The sequence below is a fragment of the Rhinolophus hipposideros genome (genome assembly GCF_964194185.1).
Source record: "Rhinolophus hipposideros genome assembly, chromosome: 13".
Classification (NCBI taxonomy): Eukaryota; Metazoa; Chordata; class Mammalia; order Chiroptera; family Rhinolophidae; genus Rhinolophus; species Rhinolophus hipposideros.
Window position 1 is genome coordinate 31359440 of NC_138059.1, and position 25825 is coordinate 31385264.

Here is a 25825-nt window from a genome sequence, read left to right on the forward strand (position 1 = left end):
AAAGGTGGAAATGAAACCACAGGATCAGTGTTTTGAGAGAAGAGCAGAATTAAGGCAAGTTCTGATAAAGTTCACTTCCTGGTGTATATTTCAAGACTTAGAAGGAGATATGCTTTGCTTCTGTCTGAATGATCGCCAGGAGTTTATTTTGAGACTAATATGGGAGTTAAGATCCCTCTAAGCCTAAAATTTCAACTCAGTTTGAGCCCCTGGGGTGAGCTAAGTGCCGTTCTAGGGTTGAAGAAAACACTTGAACAACAGAGATTGCTGGAATCCTCCAAGCTGCTCATTATTTGGACCAAGCAGACATCCCAGGGCCTTTTGGGATCAGCATAATCCCTTCTTTAGCTTCTCCTTTGCCCAGGCTTAACAAACCCTGAACTAGCAGAGGCTCTCAGGAGTGGGAATATTAAAGGGTTAGACAGGAAACATGTCCAGAAAGGAATTTTAAAAAGGCAAGGCTAGCCTAGGCTATGAGCTATCCCCATATTATCTCCTATTGCCTTTCCTTGCATCTGAGAAAATTTACAAACATATTGACTTTTCAAGTTTCTGGTAGTTTTGAAGTACAAAATAAATGATCACATATGTGAACATCGTCATTTCTTATGCACTCTGGAGAATTTTTTTGACTTTTTCAATAATATGCAGCAGTGTTCTTTGGGAGATCATTTCTAGAGTTCTTTGCCACCCAAGTTCTCACATAGTCCTCCATCCTAAGTAAGATACTACTTTTACATGCCTAATAGCTTCTATCTCATTAACTCAGTGATTGTGAGGTCTGGTGGTCACAGGCATAACTTCTCACCAAAGATCCCTGTAATCCAGGTGCCCAGAGATTATGGAATGAAGATAGTCTGATTTATGTGTAGTGATGGTATGTAGGCCGCTCATAGATTCTTGGCCTAGGAAGGGAACACGGAAGTGAGGCATGGAATTTTCCTGCAATTTTCTTGAAATACTTAGAGCATTTAGTTCCACAGAGGATGAGAGGAATGATAGTGGAGTGGAAGATGACCCTTCTGACTTGAATTCTGAGCTTGCTTTTGCTTCAAATTAGCAATGTGAGTATTAGCAACCTACCATGTTTCCCCGAAAATAAGATCGGGTCTTATATTAAGTTTTGCTCCAAAAGATGCATTAGGGCTTATGATCAGGGGATGTCATCCTGAAAAATCATGCTAGGGCTTATTTTCCAGTTAGGGCTTATTTTCGGGGAAACATGGTACCTAACTACATGGCCCTTAGTTTTCTCATCTGCAAAATTAGTTGTAAGAGCCTATATGTGTACTGGATTATTATTTTTTTTTAACAACTTGTTTAAGTGGGAACTATGTTTACCAGAGTCCCCTCACCTAGATGGTTCCAGTTTAGAATTAGCCCAAAGAGAACCTTGCATGAGAACTGGGAAACAGCACGGAAGTGGCATTACATTCTGAAAGTCTTTCCACAGTCAGATACAGTGGCTTGCAAATGCAAGGTGCCCACAGTTTTCAGCTTGTCCTTGCCCCTCTGAACTTCATTTCAGCTCTTCTTCTTGCCTGCTGGCCCTACTGACCAACAGAGCCCTGGGCCCACCACCAGATACTTGGTATGGGACTCACAGATGCAGTAGCTACACAGAGGGAACAGCTTACATAGACCTCTCCAACAGCTCTTCCTTAGTGGTCCCACTTCAGTGACCCCCAAGCGATGCTTGGCTTCCCAGAATCCTCAGGCAGACTAGTTTGTGACTTTCTATCTTTCTCCAACACCCCCTTTCAAACCTTCACTTTCTGGACTCCTCTTTGTGTGTGAGGTGGAATGCCTATAATAAATTCGCTGTTCTGTAACACAGTAGTTCTGTTCCCTTGACTGAACCCAGTCTCTCACTACTCACCTTTAAAGGCTTTGAAAAAGCAATATATTTGCTTAAACCTTGGCAAAAATGATTCCCATACTAATGATCAGTTACTTAACTTTTGGAAGGGGAGGTTAATCCGGGCAAGGCACTACATATGTACCAATTAGACATACATTATTTTGTCTAATATATGTGTTAAAATTTGTATGGTTCGACAATGCAAAGAAAAACAAGTGGGTATTGCAGTGAAGAACCAAACTCTTCTTTCCAGGGGTTCAGCTGTTACCTTCATAATTCCAGAAATTCAAGGAGATCTAAGACGTTTACTTTGCAATTAAGAAAGAGAGAAAGATCCTTTTCTGAAAGTTTTGCTTGAATACTTAATTTTTAGTTGTGCTGGTTGCTGAAGGAAAATATTATCTTCCTAGTCTTCAAATTTTTTCCTTAGTTTTGCAAATACAATGCCTGCACACATATACGCTTCATTTTTCCCCCCTGGTGATTTAAATGTTTAAATTGTTGAAGAATTGAAATGAATCTAATTTTGGTGTAGATATATGCCACTTGTCTCATACCCTGTGACTTATTCATGATTATGCCTTGAGAACCCAGTGTGTTTTTAACAACAGCTGATTCAAGCTAGTCTGATGTGAGGTAGGACACCTGTGGAAAACACTTTCAGGAGCATGTCTCCCTCTGATGGTCATTTGTTAGGACAACAACAAAGCAAAGTGCCTTCTGGACTATAATTAGAGCTCAAAAAGAAGTGCCTCTTCCCTTGTAGGTGCAGTGTGCTTTTTAAACACCTTGTTATTTGAACACATTTCTTTTCTGCAGAGACAACTGGTTACATTGGGATGGTTGCTAGATCACTTTGAGTCTCTTCTGATAAGCTTTCAATTACGTTTTTGAAAGTCTTTTCTGCATTTTCTAAGACAATATATAATCAATGTAGACAAAGCCCTTCTTTTCCTTAAACACAAGAAAACTTCATAAAATAAAATCCTACCCCAAGCGAATGTGTTCTTCATCCATTCATTCATTCACTCATTTAGTTGTGTCTAATATAGTGGTTCCCAACCCTGGCTGCACACTAGAATTCCCTGAGCAGCTTTGAAAAATGCAAATACTGGGCCTTGGTGTTAGTGTTTTTAAGCTCCTGTGGTGATTGTAATGTGCTGTCAGGGTTGAGAATTACTAAGCTAATATTTTTAAGCACCTAGTATGTGCTGTTCATTGTAATAGTGCTAAGGATTTAATGGAAGGGATACAACTCGGCTGCACTGGCCTTCTGACATCACCATTCCCAGGCCACACATACCATCCTCTCTGACACTTCACTTATTCATTGCATAATTAACTTCTCATCCTTTGTGTCTCGGATTAAATATCCCTTATTCAAAGACATCACTGCCCTTCCATTTAAATTAAGTCACGTATTTTGAGACATTGTTTTCCCTCACAGCATCTCTCCTCTTTTGTAACATTTGTCCCAGTTGTAATTACAGGTATTCCTTCCCATTAGAACTCTCATAATCAGAACCCAGGACCAAATAGATTTTGGTGATGAGGAAGAGGAGGCAGATTTATCTGAAGGGAATAGAGTTTAAGTTTCAGGGCCCTTGGGGTGGTTTGAATAATATCCCCTCAAAGATGTCCATATATCCTAATCCCCAGAACCTATGACAATGTTACTTTGCACAGTAAAAAGTACTTTGCAGATGTGATTAAGTTAAAGACCTTGAGAGGGAGAGAGTATTCTGGGTTATCCCTCCTTATAAGCCAAATTTCCTTTAAAGGGGCAGGAAGTTCAAAAGTAGAAAGAGACGATGCAAGGATAGAAGCAGAGGTCAGAGAAAAGAAAAGATGCTATACTGTTGGTTTTCAAGATGAAGGAAGAGGTCAAAAGCCGAGGAATATGGGCAGCCTCTAGAAGCTGGAGAAGGCAAGGAAATGGATTCTCCCTAGAGCCTCCAGAAGGAATGCAGCCCTGCCTACACTTTGATTTTAGCCCATTGAAACTGATTTTGGACTTCTGATCTCCTGAACTATAAGAGAATTAGAGTTGTTTTAAGTCTAAGTTTTTTTGTTTTTTTTTAAAGAAACTGTGGTACATGTTTTAAAAAGATTTTATTGAGGAAGGTGAACAGGACTTTATTGGGGAACAGTGTGTACTTCCAGGACTTTTTTCCAAGTCAAGTTGTTGTTCTTTCAGTCTTAGTTGTGGAGGGCGCTCAGCTAGAGCTCAGCTCCAGGTCCAGTTGCTATTGCTAGTTGCAGGGGGCGCAGCCCACCATCCCTTGCGGGAGTCCAACCGGCAACCTTGTGGTTGAGAGGACGGCTCCAACCACTGACCCATGCAGGAACTCAGCGGCAGCTCAGCTCAAGGTGCTGTGTTCAGTCTTAGTTGCAGGTGGCACTGCCCACCAACCCTGTGGAACTCGAGGAATTGAACTGGCAACCTTGTGGTTGAGAGCCCACTGGCCCATGTGGGAATCGAACCAGCAGCCTTTGGAGTTAGGAGCACGGAGCTTTAACCGCCTGAGCCAGTGAGCTGGCCCTTAATTCTAAGTTTGCAGTAGTTTGTTACAGTGGCAACAGGGAACTATTACAGCCTCCCCTTGTATGGCTCCTTCCAAGACCTTGGAAGGGACTCTGGATGTATGTTTACATGGTCAAATGTTTTTGTAAAGCTTGCAAATTTAAAATATTTTCAATGCAATTAAGGCTGCTGTCTCTTTGCACTCAGACTTCTCAATGCTCTCTTCTCTGAGTAGCATGGAGTGGCTGTAGACATTTTGGTCTCTGGCTAGGCAGAAATGCAGTTAGGGATACTTTAGTTTACATTTAGTGGGAAAAGTTCCTGTGGTTCACGGTCACTTCCATACAGCGTTAAGTTATTGCTGGAGTGTGGGAGTGACTTCCATGAATACTCCTTATGCCCATTGTGTTAACATCCCCAGGTGAGGTAACATGAAGGAGTCACAGAATATGTGTAGCATACAATTCATTCCTTTAATCTCACCAGAGAAAAAAGGTGTCCACATAGTCCCTATATTTTTCAGATCAAATAAAAGCAGTACTTCATGAAGATGGAGAGATACAGTTGAATACAAGTAATGAATAGGCTCTCAGATTGTTTAATAAACCAATTAATGAAGAAGAGTGAATTGTATGAACACACTGGGAAAAGGGTGAAATTCTCTGCTGATTTGACATAATTTACAGGTATAATTGAAAATATCATAAACTCAATACACAACCACAAGAAGGACATCCATGACAAATTGCTTAATAAATGTCATTCGTTTGAAGAGTATTTAATATTTGTGATTAGTTACTAATGTTATTAGTTTCTAATAACATTAGTTATTAGAAAATGTGAAATTCCCTGAAATTTTATAATTCTTATATGAAAGAAATTTGATAGAGGTTTTCTCAAGTTTGACAATCCTGAAAATTTATATGACATTTTCAAGAACAAACTGTTAGACTGAGTAATGGCCCTTGAATGGATGGACATGAGATATCCAAGAGGGTGCCTTGGTTGGGTGAGTATACTGGAATTCAGAGGAGCAATGATCATTGTGCAGAGGAAGTCTTCTTGGCTGTCTTCTTAGCTGTAGGACTGGATTTGGTAAACTACAAAAAGAAAAAAAAATTGTTTCCAGTAAATGACTTCCCATCACCTACCACATTTTTAATATACATGTATGTTGCACTTAGTCGGGGAATCCTAAAAAGAGGGATGTAAATATTCAAACAGTTTTTTGAAAAAAAGAAAAACTCAGGGTCATATTTTAGAGCAATCAGTCGTTCGTTGCTATTACTAATGTATCAATTTGGGTTATAGAGATGATTTTACTTAGTGTCCAGCAACTATTAATAAAACTATCCTTGCCTTTGAAGCCTTCATTTAGCTGAGGAGCGGGATGTATATTTAGAAAAGGGCGTGAACATTGAAAAATGTTTCTGGACTCAGATGGGAGAAAACTCTTTTAGGGTTGTCTTCCCCTTCTTCCATGCTGTGCTTTGATACTTTGCCTAATTCAGAGCAGCTGGCTGCCGTGCGGGCCGCCCGCCTCCAGGGGGCGCGCCGGCCACCGCGGCGTGAGGCCGCTCTGGGCCAGCTGGGGTTTGGCTCGTCTCTCCGGCGGGCCTCTCCTCCCTGGCCGGCCTTTCACGTCCGCCCGCCGCGGTCGCCGCCGCCGCCGCCGGGAAGGTGCAGCCGCAGTCACCTCTGCTTGGCCGAGTCTAAGGTACCTGGGACGGGGGCCCGTGGACGGCCCCAGGGTGGAAGCCACTGACACCTGCCCCGCTGACCCCCGAAGCACCGCAGAGCCCAGGCCCGGGGCTTGGCCGAGGGGGCCTAAGGGGCGAGGCCCCCGGGGCTCTCCGCACCTACTCGGCGGCCGGAGGGAGCCGTCAAGGTTGTCGCGAGCCCTGGGGCGGGGCGTGTGCTGCTCTGGAGGGCTGGTGAAGGCCTGCGGGGCTTCTTGTTAGCTTTTGCGGGAGGAGGCTGTGGTTGTCTGCAGGAGGGTGCCAGCCTGGATTTGCCCGCCGCGCGGGCGGGCGTGGGGTGGGCACGCTGGCAGTTAACCCGGAGGTCCGAGCGGAGGCCCTAGCCGGCCTCGGGGCATGAGGCCTGAACGAAACGTGTGCTTTTGCGGCATCGGCACCGTCCGTCTGTGGCACATTATAAGGAACCCGCGATCTAGGCGTAAACTGGAGCTGCTGAGATGTGAGGGGACTGCCCTGAATGGCACCTGGCCCTGGGGTGCGCGCGTTAAAGGACAGCATTTGCCCCTTACTTAACATGCAGTGCTCAGAAGCAGGTTGTTTACTTGCCAGATTTCCAACCAGGTACTCTTCCTCGAGGAAAAGACATATTCTTCAAAACGTTCCACAATATTCAGATATGAACATAATAAGGTAAAAAAATATACCATTGAATAGTAACAGTTCTCGTTACTTAGAAAATAATGGTGGTACCAAGGAGCTCCTAGCTTAAAGAGTGGTAATATCAGTGGTACAGGAATTATAGCAATAACTATCTTCAGTGCTTACTGTATGCGAGACATTGTGCTGAGTGCTTTAAATACGTAGTAACTTTATTTAATCCTTGCAGCAATCCTATGCGGTACCATTTCCATTTACAGATAAGGAAACTGAGGTAGAGAGAGTCTAATTTGTTCAAGGTCAGACAGCTAGCAAAGGTGAGCTGAGATTTGAACCTCCTCTCCCTTACACCGGTGTCCCTGCTTCTGTTGCCTATCCAAACATGTTCTATAAGATTCTATTTGTTTATTAATTTGTTTTGTAGCTTGAACTGATTTCTCTCAGGCTTAATTTTAATGGCTATATGTAAGAGAGTCCTATACCGACTCCTTTTTAGTTTAGAAGGAATTTTTTTTTTTAATTTATTGGGGTGACAATTGTTAATGAAATTACATAATTTCAGGTGTACAATTCTGTCTTACATCATCTATAAATCCCATTGTGTGTTCACCACCCAGAGTCAGTTCTCCTTCCATCACCATATATTTGATCCCCCTTACCCTCATCTCCCTCCCGCACCCCCCTTACCCTCTGGTAACCACTAAACTATTGTCTGTGTCTATGGGTTTTTGTTTCTCATTTGTTTGTCTTGTTCTTTTGTTGTTTTTCGTTTATATACCACATATCAGTGAAATCATAGGGTTCTCTGCTTTTTCTGTCTGACTTATTTCGCTTAGCATTATACTCTCAAGATCCATCCATGTTGTCACAAATGTTCCTATATCATCTTTCCTTAACACCGAATAGTATTCCATTGTGTATGTATACCACAACTTCTTTATCCATTCATCTATTGAAGGACATTTTGGTTGTTTCCATGTCTTGGCCACCGTAAACAAAGCTGCAATGAACATTGGAGCACATGTGTCTTTATGTGAAAATGATTTCAAATTCTTTGGGTAGATACCCAGGAGAGGGATTGCTGGGTCATATGGTAATTCTATTTGTAATTTTTTGAGGAACCTCCGCACTGCCTTCCATAGTGGCTGCACCAGTCTGCATTCCCACCAACAGTGTATGAGAGTTCCTTTTTCTCCACAGCCTCTCCAACACTTGTTACTATTTGTTTTGTTGATGATAGCCATTCTGACTGGGGTGAGGTGATACCTCATTGTAGTTTTTATTTGCATTTCTCTGATGATTAGCGATGTTGAGCATTTTTTCATATGTCTATTTGCCATTTGTAAGTCCTCTTTGGAGAAATGTCTCTTCAGGTCCTCTGCCCATTTTTCAATTGGGTTGTTTGTTTTTTTGTTGTTGAGTTTCATGAGTTCCTTGTATATTTTGAATATTAGACCCTTATCAGAGGCACTATTTGCAAAAATCTTCTCCCATTCAGTCGGTTGCCTCTTTATTTTGTCGATGGTTTCTTTTGCTGTGCCGAAACTTTTAAGTTTCATATAGTCCCATTTGTTTATTTTAGCTTTTACTTCCCTTGCCTTTGGAGTCAAATTCATAAAATGCTCTTTGAACCCAAGGTCCATAAGTTTAGTACCTATGTTTTCTTCTATGCAGTTTATTGTGTCAGGTCTTATGCTTAAGTCTTTGATCCATTTTGAATTAATTTTGGTACATGGTGATAGATAACAGTCCAGTTTCATTCTTTTGCACATGGCTATCCAATTCTCCCAGCACCATTTATTGAAGAGGCTGTCTTTTCTTCATTGTATGTTTTTAGCTTCTTTGTCAAAAATTATCTGTCCATATTTATGTGGTTTTATTTCTGGGTTCTCAATTCTATTCCATTGGTCTATGTGTCTGTTTTTCTGCCAATACCATGTTGTTTTGATTATTGTAGCACTGTGGTACAAGCTAAACTCAGGCATTGTGATACCTCCAGCATTGTTCTTTTTTCTTAAGATTGCTTTGGCTATTCGGGGTGTTTTGTGGTTCCAAACAAATCTGATGATTTTTTGTTGTATTTCTTTAAAAAATGCCATTGGGATTTTGATGGGGATTGCATTAAATCTGTATATTGCTTTGGGTAATATGGCCATTTTAACTATGTTGATTCTTCCAATCCATGAGCATGGAATGTCTTTCCATTTCTTTGTGTCTTCTTCAATTTCTTTCAAAAATGTCTTATAGTTTTCAGCATATAAATCCTTCACATCCTTGGTTAAGTTTATTCCTAGGTATTTTATCTTTTTTGCTGCAATTGCAAAGGGAATTGTTTTTTGTATTTCTTTTTCTGAGATTTCATTGTTAGTATATAGGAATGCAATGGACTTTTGTACGTTGATTTTGTAGCCAGCAACTTTACTGTATTCGTTGATTGTTTCTAACAGCTTTTTGGTACAGTCTTTAGGGTTTTCTATATATAGCATCATGTCATCTGCAAAGAGTGATATTTTAACTTCTTCATTCCCAATTTGGATGCCTTTTATTTCTTTCTCTTGCCTGAATGCTCTGGCAAGGACTTCCAACACTATGTTGAAAAGCAGAGGTGATGGGGACAGCCCTGTCGTGTTCCTGAACCTAGAGCAAAGGGCTTCAGCTTTTCACCATTTATTATGAGATTAGCTGAGGCCTTGTCATAGATGGCTTTTATTATGTTAAGGTATTTTCCTTCTATACCTATTTTATTAAGTGTTTTAATCACAAATGGATGTTGTATCTCGTCAAATGCTTTTTCTGCATCAATTGATATAATCATATGATTTTTGTCCTTTATTTTGTTTATGTGATGTATCACATTGATAGATTTGCGGGTGTTGAACCATCCTTGTGTCCCAGGAATGAACCCCACTTGGTCATTATGAATAATCTTTTTAATGCATTGTTGTATTCGATTTGCTAAAATTTTGTTTAGGATTTTTGCATCAGTATTCATCAGAGATATAGGTCTGTAGTTTTCTTTTTTTGTGTTGTCCTTGCCAGGTTTTGGTATGAGGGTAATGTTGGCCTTATAAAATGAGTTAGGGAGTACTGACTCTTTTCAATTTTTTGGAAGAGTTTGAGCAGGATTGGTATTAGATCCTGTTTGAAGGTTTGGTAGAATTCACTAGTGAAGCCATCAGGTCCCGGACTTTTGCTTTTGGGAAGGTTTTGGATGATTGATTCAATTTCTTTACTGGTGATCGGGCTGTTTAGATTTTCCAGTTCTTCATGGTTCAGCCTTGGAAGGCTATATGTTTCTAAGAACTTGTCCATTTCTTCTAGGTTATTGAATTTGGTGGCATATAGGCCTTCATAGTATTCTTGCATGATCCTTTTTATTTCTGTGGTGTCTGTGATAACTTCCCCTTTTTCATTTCTGATTTTGTTAATTAGTGTCTTCTCTCTTTTTATCTTAGTGAGTCTAGCCAAGGGTTTGTCGATTTTATTAATTTTCTCAAAGAACCAGCTCTTTGTCACATTAATTTTTTCTTTTGTCTTTTTGTTCTCTATTTCATCTGAGCTCTACTGATTTTTGTTATTTCCTTTCTCTGCTGACCTTGGGTTTCACTTGTTCTTTTTTTTCTAGTTCTTCAAGGTGTAACATGAGGTTATTTGGGATTTTTCTTGTTTCTTCAGATAGGCCTGTAATATAAATTTCCCTCTTAAAACTGCTTTCGCTGCATCCAAAAAATTTTGGTAGGATGTATTTTCATTCATTTGTTTCTGTGTATCTTTTGATCTCTCCTCTAATTTCTTCTTTGACCCAGTCGTTCTTTAAAAGTATGTTGTTTAATCTCCATGTATTTGTGTTTTTTCCTGCTTTCTTTTCGCAGTTGATATTCAATTTTAAAGCCTTGTGATCAGAGAATATGCTTGGTCTGATTTCAGTCTTCTTAAATTTGCTGAGGCTGCTTTTATGTCCCAATATTTGGTCTATCCTTGAGAATGTTCCATGTACACTCGAAAAGAATGTATAGTCTGATGTTTTAGGATGAAGTGCTCTATATATGTCAATTATGTCCATTTCATCTAATGTGTTAGTTAGGGCTGCTATTTCGTTATTTATTTTCTGTTTGGATGATCTATCCATTTAAGTCATTTAAGTCACATATTTCCATATCTTTAAGTTTCATTTCTGGAGACTGAGTTGTCTGGTTGCCTTGGTTATTCACAGCAATTACTGATTTATTATTTCTCTTCCTAGACATCTACAGGAGTGGCTTCTGCAACAGGTTGATGGGAAGAGGTCTTTCTTTGTTTTCCAATACTTGTTGGTAGAATGTTTTATTTTCTCTCCGACTGCAGCCTTTTTTTCTCTCTCTGAAACAGTAGTGCTATGTTTTCTCTGCCCTATTCCCGCTTCTCACACAATGGGGGGATTCCCTGGGAGATGGAATTCTCCTCTGTTAATAGTTCGCCTGTGTCACAGGGCGCAGTGTCCGTGTGGGTATGCGGAGAGCTTTTGAAGTTCCAAAGCTCTTCCTGCACTAGATTCAGAGCCTGTATGTTTCAGCAGTTCTGTTTACTTCTGCCGGGATCCGCCCAGATATGTGGGGCCAGGGGCGGGGTGAGTGTGAGAAGTGGTCCAGAGCAATGGCGGCGACCACCACCACCACAGCCAGTCCTGCTTCCACAGCTCCCTCCCTTTTGCCGGAACTAGTTGGGCTGCGAATCTGTTTCTGCGGTCCACAGTTCTCAGAACAGCAAATATCCTGTCCTTTTGATCTGACACTGCTACTTTATCACTTCTGGCACCGGGCAGTTGGGGGTGGGGCGAGCTCTGGGATGGTAGGGAGGGGGCAGCTAGTCTCAGTGCCTAAGGCTTCCGTTCTCCCCTTAGGAGTGAGGGCTTAAACCACCGTTTTTAGCCTTCTTCCCTCAGTCTTTGCTCCGAGGTCTCTGCCATGAGCGTTGGGTTCAGCCGTGTTATATGCTCAGCCCTGTGGGCTGTAAGCGGAGCCCTAGCAGTCCGAGTTGTTCCCTCTCCCGCAGCTGCGGTAGTTCCGGCATGCAGTGAGCTCGGAGCACTGAGCTAGGTATGCGTCCTGTGCCCGCGCGGCTCCATCCCCGCACTTCTCCCTTCCCTCTTCCCTCACTTGTGCAATTCGCCCACCTGGAGGTGAATTCAGTAGTGGGCCTCTTCGTCTTTCCTGTCTGCTGTGCAGGGAGTCCTTTGTGGAGTTATTGTTGTCCGATTAGTTGTCAAGTCCAGGGGAGCTTTACAAGAGGCTCACCTCACGCCGCCATTTTGATCAGCATTTCTCAGTTCAGAAGGAATGTAATGAGAAAAAATGTTTACTCATCAAAGATTATAATGATGATGAAGTTAAACTTGGACTAGGGACCTCACTACTCCAATAGTTTCATTTGAAATAGAGATAGTGTTATTTGGTTGTTAATGAGCTTCATTTCTTCATTATTTGTGTTTCAATACCAGTTTTAGTGAATTTGCAATGTTTTAACAGTAGTGCTCAAAGGGAAGATTTTTTTCAATGACAGTATGATAATATTTTACAGGATGTGGGAAAGGCATTGGAGGGAGACTGAAGAAAAGAGGAATGAAGAGATTTTTGGCATGTTATTTAGAGCAAATTGAGTTAGTTACCATGGAAGATAAAATTTTCACAGTTCTTATCAATATCAGAAGAGAAATCCCATTGTGGGAAGAGGTTGTATATTATAGTATCTCAAATCTCTTAGCCTTATCATGATTTAAGAGTTTGCATGTTCAGCATCCATATAACAAATGTATATTGAGTGTATTCCATGGCCAGGCACTGTTCTAAGCTCTTCTGAGATGCAAGAGTGAACAACAAAAAACAAAATCGTTGTCCTTGTGGAGCTAACATTCCCCTGGTGGAAGATAGGGGTGAAGACAAAAAATAATAATTTTTTAAAATTAAAGTAAAATAAATCCAGTCAGATGGTAACAGCTGCTAAGAAGAAAAATAAAGCAGTGAAGGGTCAGGTGGCATGGTAGGAGTACCAGGGAAGAAGCAGATGCAGTTTTAAAATTAGGAACAGTGTCATGGAGATGACTGTTGAGCAAAACGTGAAGGAGTACAGGACAGCCATGCAGCTCCCTAGGGAAAGACTACACAAGGCAAGTGCAAAAGCCCAGAAACCACCTGTGTTAGTGGAGGATCAGCAACGAGGCCAGTGGGTTTGAGCAGAGTAAGGAGTTGAGGGGTGGAATCTGAGAGCTAACTGGTCCTGGTAAAGACTTTGGCTTTTTCTGAGTGAGGAAGGAGGAAATTTGAGTGAGGAAGGAGGGTTTTGAGCAGAGGAGTTGGGGATTTGACTTTATATTTTTAAACACTCCAGCTGCTATGTTTAGAATCGACTGTGGGGCAAGAATGGAAGCACGGAGACCAGTTAGGAGGTTGGTTTAGTAATCTAAGAGAGAGATGATTGGGGCTTAGAGTAGCAATAGAATAGTAAGAAGCGTTCATATTCTAGATAGAGCCAACAGGATTTGCTGATAGATTGGGTGTGGAGTGTGAGTAAAAGAGTGAAGCATGGTTCCAAGGCCTTTGGCCTGAGCTTTTGAGAGGATGGAGTTGCTGTTTACTGAGATGGGGAAGACTTGAGAATGGAGAGATACAGGGAAGTGGGTGAATTGAGAATCAAGAATTTAGTTTTAGCTATGTCAAACTTGATATGCCTGTTCACGTGGGGTTATTTGAGGCTGGAGTTCAAGGGAAAGGTCCCAACTTGCAATAGAATTTGGGAGTCATTAGCAAATAGATGGTATTTAAAGCCATAGGATTGTATGAGATCTGGTACAAAGAAATAAAAATTGAGCTTTGGGAATTTCCATGTACAGAGGTTTGAGAGATTAAGGACCACAAAGGAGAATGAGGAGGAGAAGGCTTTGAGGGCAGAAGTATGGAGTACAGGAATCAAGTGAAGAGAGAGTTTCAGGTAGGAGAACGTTATCAACTGTGTTTCCTCTTGCTGATTTGACAAGTCAAGTAAGATGAGGACTGTGAAATGACCATTGGATTTAGCAATGCAAAGGTCGCTGGTGATCATATCATGCAAGAGCACTTTCAGGAGAATAGCGGGGTTGGGGAGAAAACCTGATTGGTATGAGTTAAAGAGGGAATAGGAGGAGAGGAATTGGAGTCTGCAAGTATGGCCAACTTTTCAGAAGAGGTTAGCTGTAAATTTTCCATGTATAAATTATGTGACAGCACTGTAGTCATTTCCACAGTAAATTTTATTTCCAGCTTCAGCTACTTATCACTAGACCTGGATTATTTCATTAATGACTGGTGGAAATAAAATAACTACTGCTACTACTGATAATAATAAAGTATTATTAACTTTCAAAATCAATACACAATGAAGCTTGTCCTTTTTACATAATACATTTCAGGGCTTATAAAAGTGCTTTGGTGGAGTGTGTTCCTTTGTTACTTATCTTTGTTCTTAGGTTGAAAATAGAATCAGAGGTGCTACAAAGTGCATTTAAAAACAAAAAAAACATACATATAGAAATTGAGAACTCAGATTAATTTTGAAGTATGCTATGTCAGTAGTATTAAGGACAGTACTGGTGTACATCATTTGTATTGTAAGAAACCACCAGTCTTAGTGAAGGACTAATTAATTCATAAGTAACAAAATAAAATTACACTTGTCTATCCTTATTTGTAAAATGTTGACTAATATTTCATAGAAAGCAAATAATATGGGTTAAATAAGGCAACATGGTTTAAAAAGATAATAAATGCATAAAAAGAGAGTGTAATTTTTATCTGAAGACATGAATTTACGTTCTTATTTCTGTCCTCAGCAAGTCAGTGCTCAGATTCAAATACAAAATAATCTACAAGGCCTACAGTATATACCAGATTTACACCATCTTGACTTTACAACATCTTGATTGTTTCTGTGGTCTTCTCATGTACTTTTTCCATAGCAAATACATTTATCTGTTGCATTCTAAGGATTTTAAATGATTAGATAAAATATTTTGAAGTTTACTGTTATATCTACTGACTTTTTTTTTTTTAATTAATTTTATTGGGGTGACAATTGTTAGTAAATTTACATAGATTTCAGGTGTACAATTCTGTATTACATCGTCTATAAATCCCATTGTGTGTTCACCACCCAGAGTCAGTTCTCCTTCCATCACCATATATTTGATCCCCTTTACCCTCATCACCCACCCCCCACCCCCTTACCCTCTGGTAACCACTAAATCATTGTCTGTGTCTATGAGTTTTTGTTTCTCATTTGTTTGTCTTGTTCTTTTTGGTTTATATACCACATATCAGTGAAATCATAGGGTTCTCTGCTTTTTCTGTCTGACTTGTTTCACTTAGCATTATTCTCTCGAGATCCATCCATGTTGTCACAAATGTTCCTATATCATCTTTCCTTAACGCCGAATAGTATTCCATTGTGTATATGTACCACAACTTCTTTATCCATTCATCTATCGAAGGACATTTTGGTTGTTTCCATGTCTTGGCCACCGTAAACAAAGCTGCAATGAACATTGGAGTACACGTGTCTCTATAGAGAAATGCTTTTATATTTTTGGGGTAGATACCCAGGAGAGCGATTGCTGGGTCATATGGTAATTCTATTCGTACTTTCTTGAGGAACCTCCACACTGCCTTCCATAGCGGCTGCACCAGTCTGCATTCCCACCAACAGTGTATGAGAGTTCCTTTTTCTCCACAGCCTCTCCAACACTTGTTACTATTTGTTTTGTTGATGAAAGCCATTCTGACTGGGGTGAGGTGATATCTCATTGTGGTTTTCATTTGCATTTCTCTGATGATTAGCAATGTTGAGCATTTTTTCATATGTCTATTTGCCATTTGTATGTCCTCTTTGGAGAAATGTCTCTTCAGGTCCTCTGTCCATTTTTCAATTGGGTTGTTTGTTTTTTTGTTGTTGAGTTTCATGAGTTCCTTGTATATTTTGGATATTAGCCCCTTATCAGAGGAACTGTTTGCGAAAATCTTCTCCCATTCAGTTGGTTGCCTCATTATTTTGTCAATAGTTTCTTTTGCTGTGCAGAAGCTTTTCAGTTTCATATAATCCCATTTGTTTATTTTAGTTTTTACTTCCATTGCCTTTGGAGTCAAATTCATAAAATGCTCTTTGAACCCAAGGTCCATAAGTTTAGTACCTATGTTTTCTTCAATGCAGTTTATTGTGTCAGGTCTTATGCTTAAGTCTTTGATCCATTTTGAATTAATTTTGGTACATGGTGACAGATAGCAGTCCAGTTTCATTCTTTTGCACGTAGCTATCCAATTCTGCCAGCACCATTTATTGAAGAGGCTGTCTTTCGTCCATTGTATGTTTTTAGCTTCTTTGTCAAAAATTATCTGTCCATATTTATGTGGTTTTATTTCTGGGCTCTCAATTCTATTCCATTGGTCTATGTGTCTGTTTTTCCGCCAATACCAAGCTGTTTTGATTATTGTAGCCCTGTAGTACAAGGAAAAATCAGGGAGTGTGATACCTCCAGTATTGTTCTTTTTTTTTAATATTGCTTTGGCTATTCGGGATCTTTTGTGGTTCCAAACAAATCTGATGATTTTTTGTTCTATTTCTTTAAAAAATGCCATTGGGATTTTAATGGGGATTGCATTAAATCTGTATATGGCTTTGGGTAATATGGCCATTTTAACTATGTTGATTCTTCCAATCCATGAGCACGGAATGTCTTTCCATTTCTTTGTGTCTTCTTCAATTTCTTTCAAAAATGTCTTATAGTTTTCAGCATATAAATCCTTCACATCCTTGGTTAAGTTTATTCCTAGGTATTTTATTCTTTTTGCTGCAATTGCAAAAGGAATTGTTTTTTCTATCTCTTTTTCTGAGATTTCATTGTTGGTATATAGGAAAGCAATGGACTTTTGTACGTTGATTTTGTAGCCAGCAACTTTACTATATTCATTGATTGTTTCTAATAGCTTTTTGGTGGAGTCTTTAGGGTTCTCTATGTATAGCATCATGTCATCTGCAAAGAGTGACAATTTAACTTCTTCATTCCCAATTTGGATGCCTTTTATTTCTTTCTCTTGCCTGATAGCTCTGGTGAGGACTTCCAACACTATGTTGAAAAGCAGAGGTGATAGGGGACAACCTTGTCGTGTTCCTGAACGTAGAGCAAAGGGCTTCAGCTTTTCACCATTAATTATGAGGTTAGCTGAGGGCTTGTCGTATATGGCCTTTATTATGTTGAGGTATTTTCCTTCTATACCAATTTTAGTAAGTGTTTTAATCATAAATGGATGTTGTATCTTATCAAATGCTTTTTCTGCATCAATTGATAGAATCATATGATTTTTGTCCTTTATTTTGTTTATGTGATGTATCACATTGATGGATTTGCGAATGTTGAACCATCCTTGTGCCCCGGGGATGAACCCCACTTGGTCGTGATGAATAATCTTTTTAATGCATTGTTGTATTCGATTTGCTAGAATTTTGTTTAGGATTTTAGCATCTGTATTCATCAGAGATATAGGTCTGTAGTTTTCTTTTTTTGTGTTGTCCTTACCAGGTTTTGGTATCACGGTAATGTTGGCCTCATAAAATGAGTTAGGGAGTACTCTCTCTTCTTCAATTTTTTGGAAGAGTTTGAGCAGTATTGGTATTAGATCCTCTTTGAAGGTTTGGTAGAATTCACTGGTGAAGCCATCTGGTCCAGGACTTTTGATTTTGGGAAGGTTTTTGATGACTGATTCAATTTCCTTACTGGTGATTGGCCTGTTCAGATTTTCCAGTTCTTCATGATTCAGCCTTGGAAGGCTATATGTTTCTAAGAACTTGTCCATTTCTTCTAAGTTATTAAATTTGGTGGCATATAGTCCTTCATAGTATTCTTGGATAATCCTTTGTATTTCTGTGGTGTCCGTGATAACTTCCCCTTTTTCATTTCTGATTTTGTTAATTAGTGTCTTCTCTCTTTTTATCTTAGTGAGTCTAGCCAAGGGTTTGTCGATTTTGTTAATCTTTTCAAAGAACCAGCTTTTTGTCACATTAATTTTTTCTATTGTCTTTTTGTTCTCTATTTCATTTAGTTCTGCTCTGATTTTTGTTATTTCCTTTCTTCTGCTGACCTTGGGTTTCGCTTGTTCTTCTTTTTCTAGTTTTTTAAGGTGTAACATGAGGTTATTTATTTGGGATTTTTCTTGTTTCTTGAGATAGGCCTGTAATGATATAAATTTCCCTCTTAAAACTGCTTTCGCGGCATCCCAAAAATTTTGGTAGGATGTATTTTCATTGTCATTTGTTTCTATGTATCTTTTGAGCTCTCCTCTAATTTCTTCTTTGACCCAGTCGTTCTTTAAAAGTATGTTGTTTAATCTCCATGTATTTGTGTTTTTTCCTGCTTTCTTTTTGCAGTTGATATCCAATTTCAAAGCTTTGTGATCAGAGAATATGCTTGGTATGATTTCAATCTTCTTAAATTTGCTGAGGCTGATTTTGTGTCCCAATATATGGTCTATCCTTGAGAATGTTCCATGTACACTAGAAAAGAATGTATAGTCTGATGTTTTAGGATGAAGTGCTCTATATATGTCAATTATGTCCAATTCATCTAATGTGTCATTTAGGGCTGCGATTTCGTTATTTATCTTCTGTTTGGATGATCTATCCATAGCTGTCAATGATGTATTTAAGTCCCCTAGTATAATTGTGTTTTGGTCAATTTCTCCCTTGAGTTCTGTTAGTAGTTGCTTGGTATATTTCGGTGCTCCCTGATTGGGGGCATAAATATTGATGACTGTTATGTCTTCTTGTTGTATAGTCCCCTTTACCATTATGAAATGTCCATCTTTGTCTCTTGTTATCTTTTTCACCCTGAAGTCTGTTTCATCGGAAATCATTATGGCTACACCTGATTTTCTCTGGGTACCATTTGCTTGGAGTGTCAATTTCCACCCTTTCACTTTGAGTCTATGCTTGTCCTTGTAGCTGAGATGTGTCTCTTGTAGGCAGCATATGGTTGGGTTTAGTTTTTTGATCCAATCTGCTACTCTGTGTCTCTTTATTGGTGAGTTCAGTCCATTTACATTTAGGGTGATTATTGATATGTGAGGATTTCCTGTCATTCTGTCTTTAGTTTTCTGGTAAGGCTGTGTCTCCATTGTTTCTTTGCCTTTTTGTTGTTGTCTGTTATTTCTGTGTGGTAGTATTCTATGATGTTTCCCTCTGTTTCTTCTTTTATTACAGTATATATTTCAGATTTGGATGTTTTTTGAGTGGTTACCCTTGAGTTTATGTAAAAGAAAGTTTGATATTTAGAGTATTCCAGTTTCTTCAGTACGCTTACTTTCTCTATTCCCATATTCCAGTTCAGGCCTTTACGCTCCCCCTTTTTATGTTTCGGTTGCCACAAGTTGTCCCTGTTGATGGTGGTCTAATAGCCTCCTTTAGTATTTCTTGTAGTGCAGGTCGTGTATTAGAAAATTCCCTCAGCTTCTGGATGTCTGGAAAGGTCTTTATTCCTCCTTCATATCTAAAGGAGATCTTTGCTGGATATATTATTCTTGGCTCATGATTTCTCTCTTTCAATAGTTTGAATATTTGGTTCCATTCCCTCCTAGCTTGTAGAGTTTCTGCTGAAAAATCTGATGATAATCTAATGGGCTTTCCTTTGTAAGTTACCGTCTTCTTTTCCCTGGCTGCCTTGAGGATTCTTTCTTTATCATTGATTTTAGACAGCTTCAATACAATGTGCCTTGGTGAAGGCCTGTTGGGATTGAGGTAATTAGGTGTTCTATTTGCTTCTTGGATTCGAGGATCCAGTTCTGTCCACAAGTTTGGGAAATTCTCATCGACAATTTGTTTGAATATATTCTCTGTTCCCTTCCCTCTTTCTTCTCCTTCTGGTATACCCATTATTCTTATATTGCTCTTTCTGATGGAGTCAGAAAGTTCTTGTAGAGTTCTTTCATTTCTTTTAAGTCTCAAGTCTCTTTCTTCTTCCCTCTGTGTAAATTCCAGGTTCCTATCTTCGATGTCACTGATTCTTTCCTCCATCTGGTCAACTCTACTACCTAAGCTGGATATTTTATTGTTAATTTCTTCTATTGAGTTCTTAATCTCCAGAAATTCTATTTGGTTCTTTTTCAAGATTTCAATCTCTTTTGTAAAATGTTCATGGTGTTCTTTGATTGTGTTTCTGAGTTCATTAAACTGCCTTTCTGTGTTTTCTTGCATCTCGTTCAGTTTTTTCAGAATTGCGATCTTGAATTCTCTGTCATTTAAATCACAAAGGTCCATATCTCTAAGTTCCTTTTCTGGAGACTTTTCACTTTCTTTCTGAGCTATCTTGTTGCCTTGGTTATTCATGGCAATCACTGATTTACTATTTCTCTTCCTAGACATCTACAGGAGTGTCTTCCGCAACAGGTTGATAGGTATGCGAAGAGCTTTTGGAGTTCCAAAGCTCTTTCTGCACCAGAGTCAGAGCCCGTATGTTTGAGCAGTTCTGTTTACTCCTGCAGGGATCCGCCCAGATAGGTGGGGCCAGGGGCGGGGTGAGTTGTGAGAGGTGGCCCAGAGCAATGGCGGCGACCACCACCCCAGCCAGTCCTGCTTCCACAGCTCCCTCCCCTTTGCCGGAACTAGTTGAGCTGCGAATCTGTGTCTGCGGTCCACAGTTCTCAGAGCAGCAAATATTCTGTCCTTTGATCCGACACTGCTACTTTATCGCTTCTAGCACCGGGCAGGTGGGGGCGGGGCGAGCTCTGGGAGGGTAGGGAGGGGGCGGCTAGTCTCCGTGCCTAAGGCTTCCGTTCTCTGCTCGGCATTGAGGTCTTAAACCACCGATTTCAGCCCTCTTCCCTCAGTCTTTGCTCCGAGGTCTGCCGGGAGCGTTGGGTTCAGCGGTTTTATATGCTGCCCCCTCAGCCCTGTGGGCCATAAGCGGAGCCCTAGCAGTCCGAGTCCTTCCCTCTCCCGCAGTTGCGGAAGATCCAGGCGCAGCGGGCTCTGAGCACTGAGCTAGGTCTGTGTCCTGCGCCCGCGCGGCTCCGTCTCCGCACTTCTCCTCTCCCTCCTCCCCGGCTCGCGCGATTCGCCCACCTGGAGGTGAATTCAGTAGTCGGCCTCTTCGTCTTGCCTGTCTGCTGTGCAAGGAGTCCTTTGTGGAGTTATTGTTGTCCGATTCGTTGTAAATTCCAGGGGAGCGTTACAGAGGCTCACGTCACGCCGCCATTTTTTTTTCATCCGGATATCTACTGACTTTTAAAAATCAATTTTTATCTGGAAGATGACAGGTCCTTCAGTCTACAGATTGAAATCTTTTCTTCAACTTTGGAAATTATTCTCTTAAATTTGCCTTTTGTTTTGTCTTTGTTTTATTCTCTGGGAATTTTTCATGGCTTGGCTCTGCGCTCTAGTTCTTATAATCATCTCCCTTGTCCTTTTACACTTTTATTTTTCTTTTGCACATCTTCTGAAGTTAGGCCTTTCCATCACTGATTTGATTTTCAGTGATATTTGTTCTGTTTCTTACTGCTTACAATTTATATTTTAAGTTATTTTTATATTTTTATTTAACATAGTCAATTTTTTTAAGCCAGTGTCCTAATACTATTTTTCCCTCTCACTCAGAGTTCTTAATTTTTTTTTATATATGTTTCTAAAAGCAGTTTTTTTTTTTTTCTATTCCTAATTGGAAATAAATTTTAGTGGTGTGCTGTAGAGCTAATGAACCTATTCTCTTCTAGTGCAGAATTTTTTCATTAACTCTATGGTGACTTTCTTCTGTTAGTCAACCGAACTGTTAGTTCTGTTATTCATGTCTTAAAAGTGAAAGATCTCTTGAGATTGTCATTATACATTTGACCCTTGAACAACACAGGCTTGAATTGCACAGGTCTATTTATAAGCAGATTTTTTTTTCAAAATATACAGTCAGCCCTTCATATCGGGGAGTTTGCATCCTTGGAATCAACCAACCATAGCTGGAAACAGTGTTTTTGCATTCCCAACTAGTTTCCCAACCGCAGATTACCAACCATGGATTGAAAATACAGTTTTTAATCTGCAGTTAGTTGAAACTGTGAATGTGAAGAGCTGGCCAACGGTAGTTAAGTTTTTGGGGAGTCAGAAGTTATATGTGGAGTTTCCGATCAAGATGGCGGAGTAGTTAAATGCTGTGCTTGCTTCCTCCCAAGAGCACATTAAAATTACAACTAAATTATAGAACAGTAAACTGGAGAACCACCTGAAGACTAGCTGAACAGAAGTCCCATAATTAAGGATATAAAGAAGCCACATCAAGACTGATAGGAGGGGCAGAGACATGAAATGACCTGGCCCCACACCCACATGTGACAATTGCAAATTGGAGGGATATCTCAGTGGCAGAAGTTCCCCCTGAGGGTTGAGGGGTCCCAGCCCCACACTGGGCTCCTCAGCTCAGAATACCAGTGCTGGGAAGAGGAGCCCCTGCAACATTGAGCTGTGAAAATCAGCAGAAGTGCCGTATGGGTGAGACAGAAGGCTGCTAAAAACCCAGGCATCCTCTTAAAGGGCCTGTGTAAAAACTCACTCGTTCAGACACATTCACCCTGGGCTCCAGCAGAGGGACAGTGACTTGGGGGACACGGAGGGAGAAACTGAGTTGTGTGGCTTTAGGGCAAGGGCTGGAGGGACAGCCACCATTGTCCATGTATTGAACCCTCCTGCTACACAGCCAGCAGGCAAGCACCATCTTTCCTGTGTTGAGCCCTCCCCACACACGGCCGAATCTCAATCTGCATCAGCCTAGTGAACACCACTCACCCCACCCTGATGACTCCCCGAGACCCTTCTCCACCCAGCTCACACACCATCAGAGGCTCTTTCACTGGTGGGCGGCAGCCAGCCCTGGCCTGCACATTGCTGGAGTTTCAGCAGCAAGTAGCTGGCCTCAGATTGCACACTGTTAGTCACTCTTTCAGCAGCAAGCAGCCAGCCTTGGCTCAGGGATAACCAGAGGCTCTTTCAGTGGCAAGCAGCTGGCCGCAGTCTGCACTGCTGGAGGTTCTTTCAGTGGTAGGCGTCTGGCTTTGGCATGTGCTGCAGTCTTTCTTAAAAGCCTCAAAAGGTCTTCATGCCCCAGGCAGGTGGCGACTGGCCTCGGTGTACTGTGTACCTCTTACTGAGTGTTCCCAGGCTCAGCTTTGGTGCCAAATCAGAATCTGCATTAATCAGGTGAACACCACTCTCCCCACCCTGGTGACTTCCAGAGCCCCCCGCCTCACCCAACTTGTATACTGCCTGAGGCTCTTTCAGGACCTGAGCCTTGTGTACAGCTGGCAGGCAGTGGGCAGAGGGCCTTGGGGCCCCCTGTGCCTTTGCCTGAGTGGACCCAGGCACAATACTGATGGCAGCTGGCCTCTCACACATGACTCCAGATCCAGCACAGGCAGCAACCAACAACAGATTGCTTTGCAGCTCCTACCAGGTAGTCCCAGGCTGGACACAGGCAGTGGCTGACCTTGGCCTGCGTAGGAGCTCCTCCCAAGAGGTCCCAGAACCAGCATTTGTGCTGCCTGGCTTCAGACCACAACAGAGTACCACCTGATTAGCCCCACAAGAGGCACGCCCAAAGGATGGTCTCGGCAGGCACCAGAGCCCGCTGGGGCAAATCCTTTTCCATAGGATCAGCCCCAACACAGCAACTTGTATGCTTTGGTCATGGCCAATCTTCACAGGCAATTAGCCTGAGGGTCAGTACCACTCACTGATGTGCCAGCAGCAGTCAAGGCTCAGCTACAACAGGAGGGCATACACAAGTGATACTTCTGGAACTCCCATCTCAGGTGATCAGGGAGACTGTGCCACTAGGTCCCATAGGTCACCTACATAAGACCACCCTTCCAAGACTTGGAGACATAGCAGATCTACCTAATATGTAGAAACAAACACAGAGATGCAGCCAAAATGAAACAAATATATCCTAAATTAAAGAGCAGGAGAAAACTCCAGAAAAAAAAACTAGGTGAAATAGAGGCAAGCAATCTATTACATACAGAGTTCAAAACACTGATTATAAAGATACTCAAGGAACTTAGTGAGAACTTCAACAAAGAGATAGTAAGCATAAAACGGACATAGAAACCATAAAAAAGAACAAGTCAGAAATGAATACAATAACAAATGAAGAATACATTAAAAGAAATCACCAGCACAGTAGATGAAGCAGAGGATCAACTAAGCCGATTGGAAGACAAGGTAGCAGTAAACACCCAATCATAACACCAAAAACGAAAGAATTTCGAAGATGAGAATAGTTTAAGGGACCTCTGGGATAACATAAACTGCAACAACATTCACATCACATACCAGAAGGAGAAGAGAGAGCGAGAGAGAGCAAGGGATTGAGAACTTATTTGAAGAAATAGTGACTGAAAATGTCCCAAACCTGGTGAAGGACATAGCCATACAAGTCCAGGAAGCTCAGAGAATCCCAAACAAGATGAATCAAATGAAGCCCACACCAAGACACATTATAATTAAAATTCCAAAGGTTAGAGACAAAGAGGGACTCTTAAAAGCAACAAGACAAAGGTAATTAGTTACCACAAGAGAGCTCCCATAAGATGGTCAGCTGACTTCTCAACAGAATCTTTGCAGGCCAGAAGGGATTGGCACGAAATATTCAAAGTGATGAAAACTAACGAACCTACAACCAAGACTACTTTGCCCCACAAGGCTATCATTTAAAATTAAAGGCAAGATAAACAGCATCTTACACAAGAAAATGCTAAAGGAGTTTATCACCACCAAACCAGTATTACAGGAAATGTTAAAGGGATTTCTTTATGAAGAAGAATGGGGAAAAAATAAAAGATCAAAAGTAGGAATAATACAATGGCAATAACTATGTGCCTATCAACAATCACTTTTAATGTAAATCGATTAAATACTCCACTCAAAAGACATAAGGTGGCTGAATGGATAAGAAAAGAAGGCTCATAGGTATCCTGAATACAAGAGACCCACTTCAGATTGAAAGACACAGACTGAAAGTAAAAGCTAGGAAAAAATATGCGAATGGAAAAAAAAAAGTTGGGATAGCAATACTTAATTTCAGACAAAATGGACTTTAAAACAAAGCCTGTAATGAGAGACGAAGGACATTACATAATAAATAAGAGATCAACAAGAGGATGTAACCATTGTAAACATTTATGCACCCAACATAGGAGCACTTAAACATATAAAGCAAATATTGGCTGGCCCAGTGGCTTATGTGGTTGGTGCACCGAGTTCCTAACGCTGAGGTCGCTGGTTTAATTCCCACATGGGCCAGTGAGCTGCGCCCTTTACAGCTAAGATTGTGAACAATGGCTCTCCCTGGAGCTGGGCTGCTGTGAGCAGGCAGAGGTTGGGTTGAGCTGCTGTAGGCTGCTGTGTGCTGCCGTGGGTTGCTGTGTGCTGCCATGGGCTGCTGTGGGCTGCCGTGGGCTACTGTGTGCTGCCATGAGCAGCCGGCAGTGTGAGTGGCTGGCAGCCAGCGCGAGTGGCCGGCAGCCAGCGCGAGTGGCCAGCAGCCAGCGCGAGTGGCTGGCAGCCGCCGAGAGCTGCTGTGAGTGGTCGACCGGTGACTGACTGCCTCAGCCGAGGTAGGGGGAAGCGCAAGGCTCATTATAGCAGCATGGGCCAGGGAGCTGTGTCATACACAAATAGGCTGAGAAACAATGCCTTGGACCGAAGTGGGGTGTGGGGAGGAGGCAGAAGAAGGAGGAAAAAAATATTGACTGACATAAAGGGAAAGATTGACAGTAGTACAGTCATAGTAGCAGACTTTACCACCCCATTGACACCAATGGACAGATTTTTTCAGACAGAAAATCACAAGGAAACAATGGCCTTAAATGACACACTAGACCACATTGATTTAATACAAATTTTTAAAGCATTTCACCCCAAAGCAGCAGAATATGCATTCTTTTCAAGTGCACATGGAACATTTTCCAAGACAGACCACATGTTGGGCCACAAGACAAATCTCAATAAATGTAATTTGAAATCATATCAGGCATCTTCTTCTACCATAAT

The 25825-nt window shown here is 41.0% G+C and overlaps 1 protein-coding gene across 2 annotated transcripts in view; it reads left to right on the plus strand.

Annotated features, from left to right (window-relative positions):
• Positions 1-5930: 5930 nt before the first annotated feature.
• The window catches only part of ANKRD46 (ankyrin repeat domain 46), a 52657-nt gene continuing 32762 nt past the window's right edge, over positions 5931-25825 (plus strand). Inside the window, exon 1 of one of the 2 annotated variants that reach the window (XM_081069992.1) lies at positions 5931-6102. The gene's annotated coding sequence lies outside the window, so the exon portion shown is untranslated. The remainder of the gene's footprint in view (positions 6103-25825) is intronic. The other variant, XM_081069993.1, reaches the window with a different exon arrangement.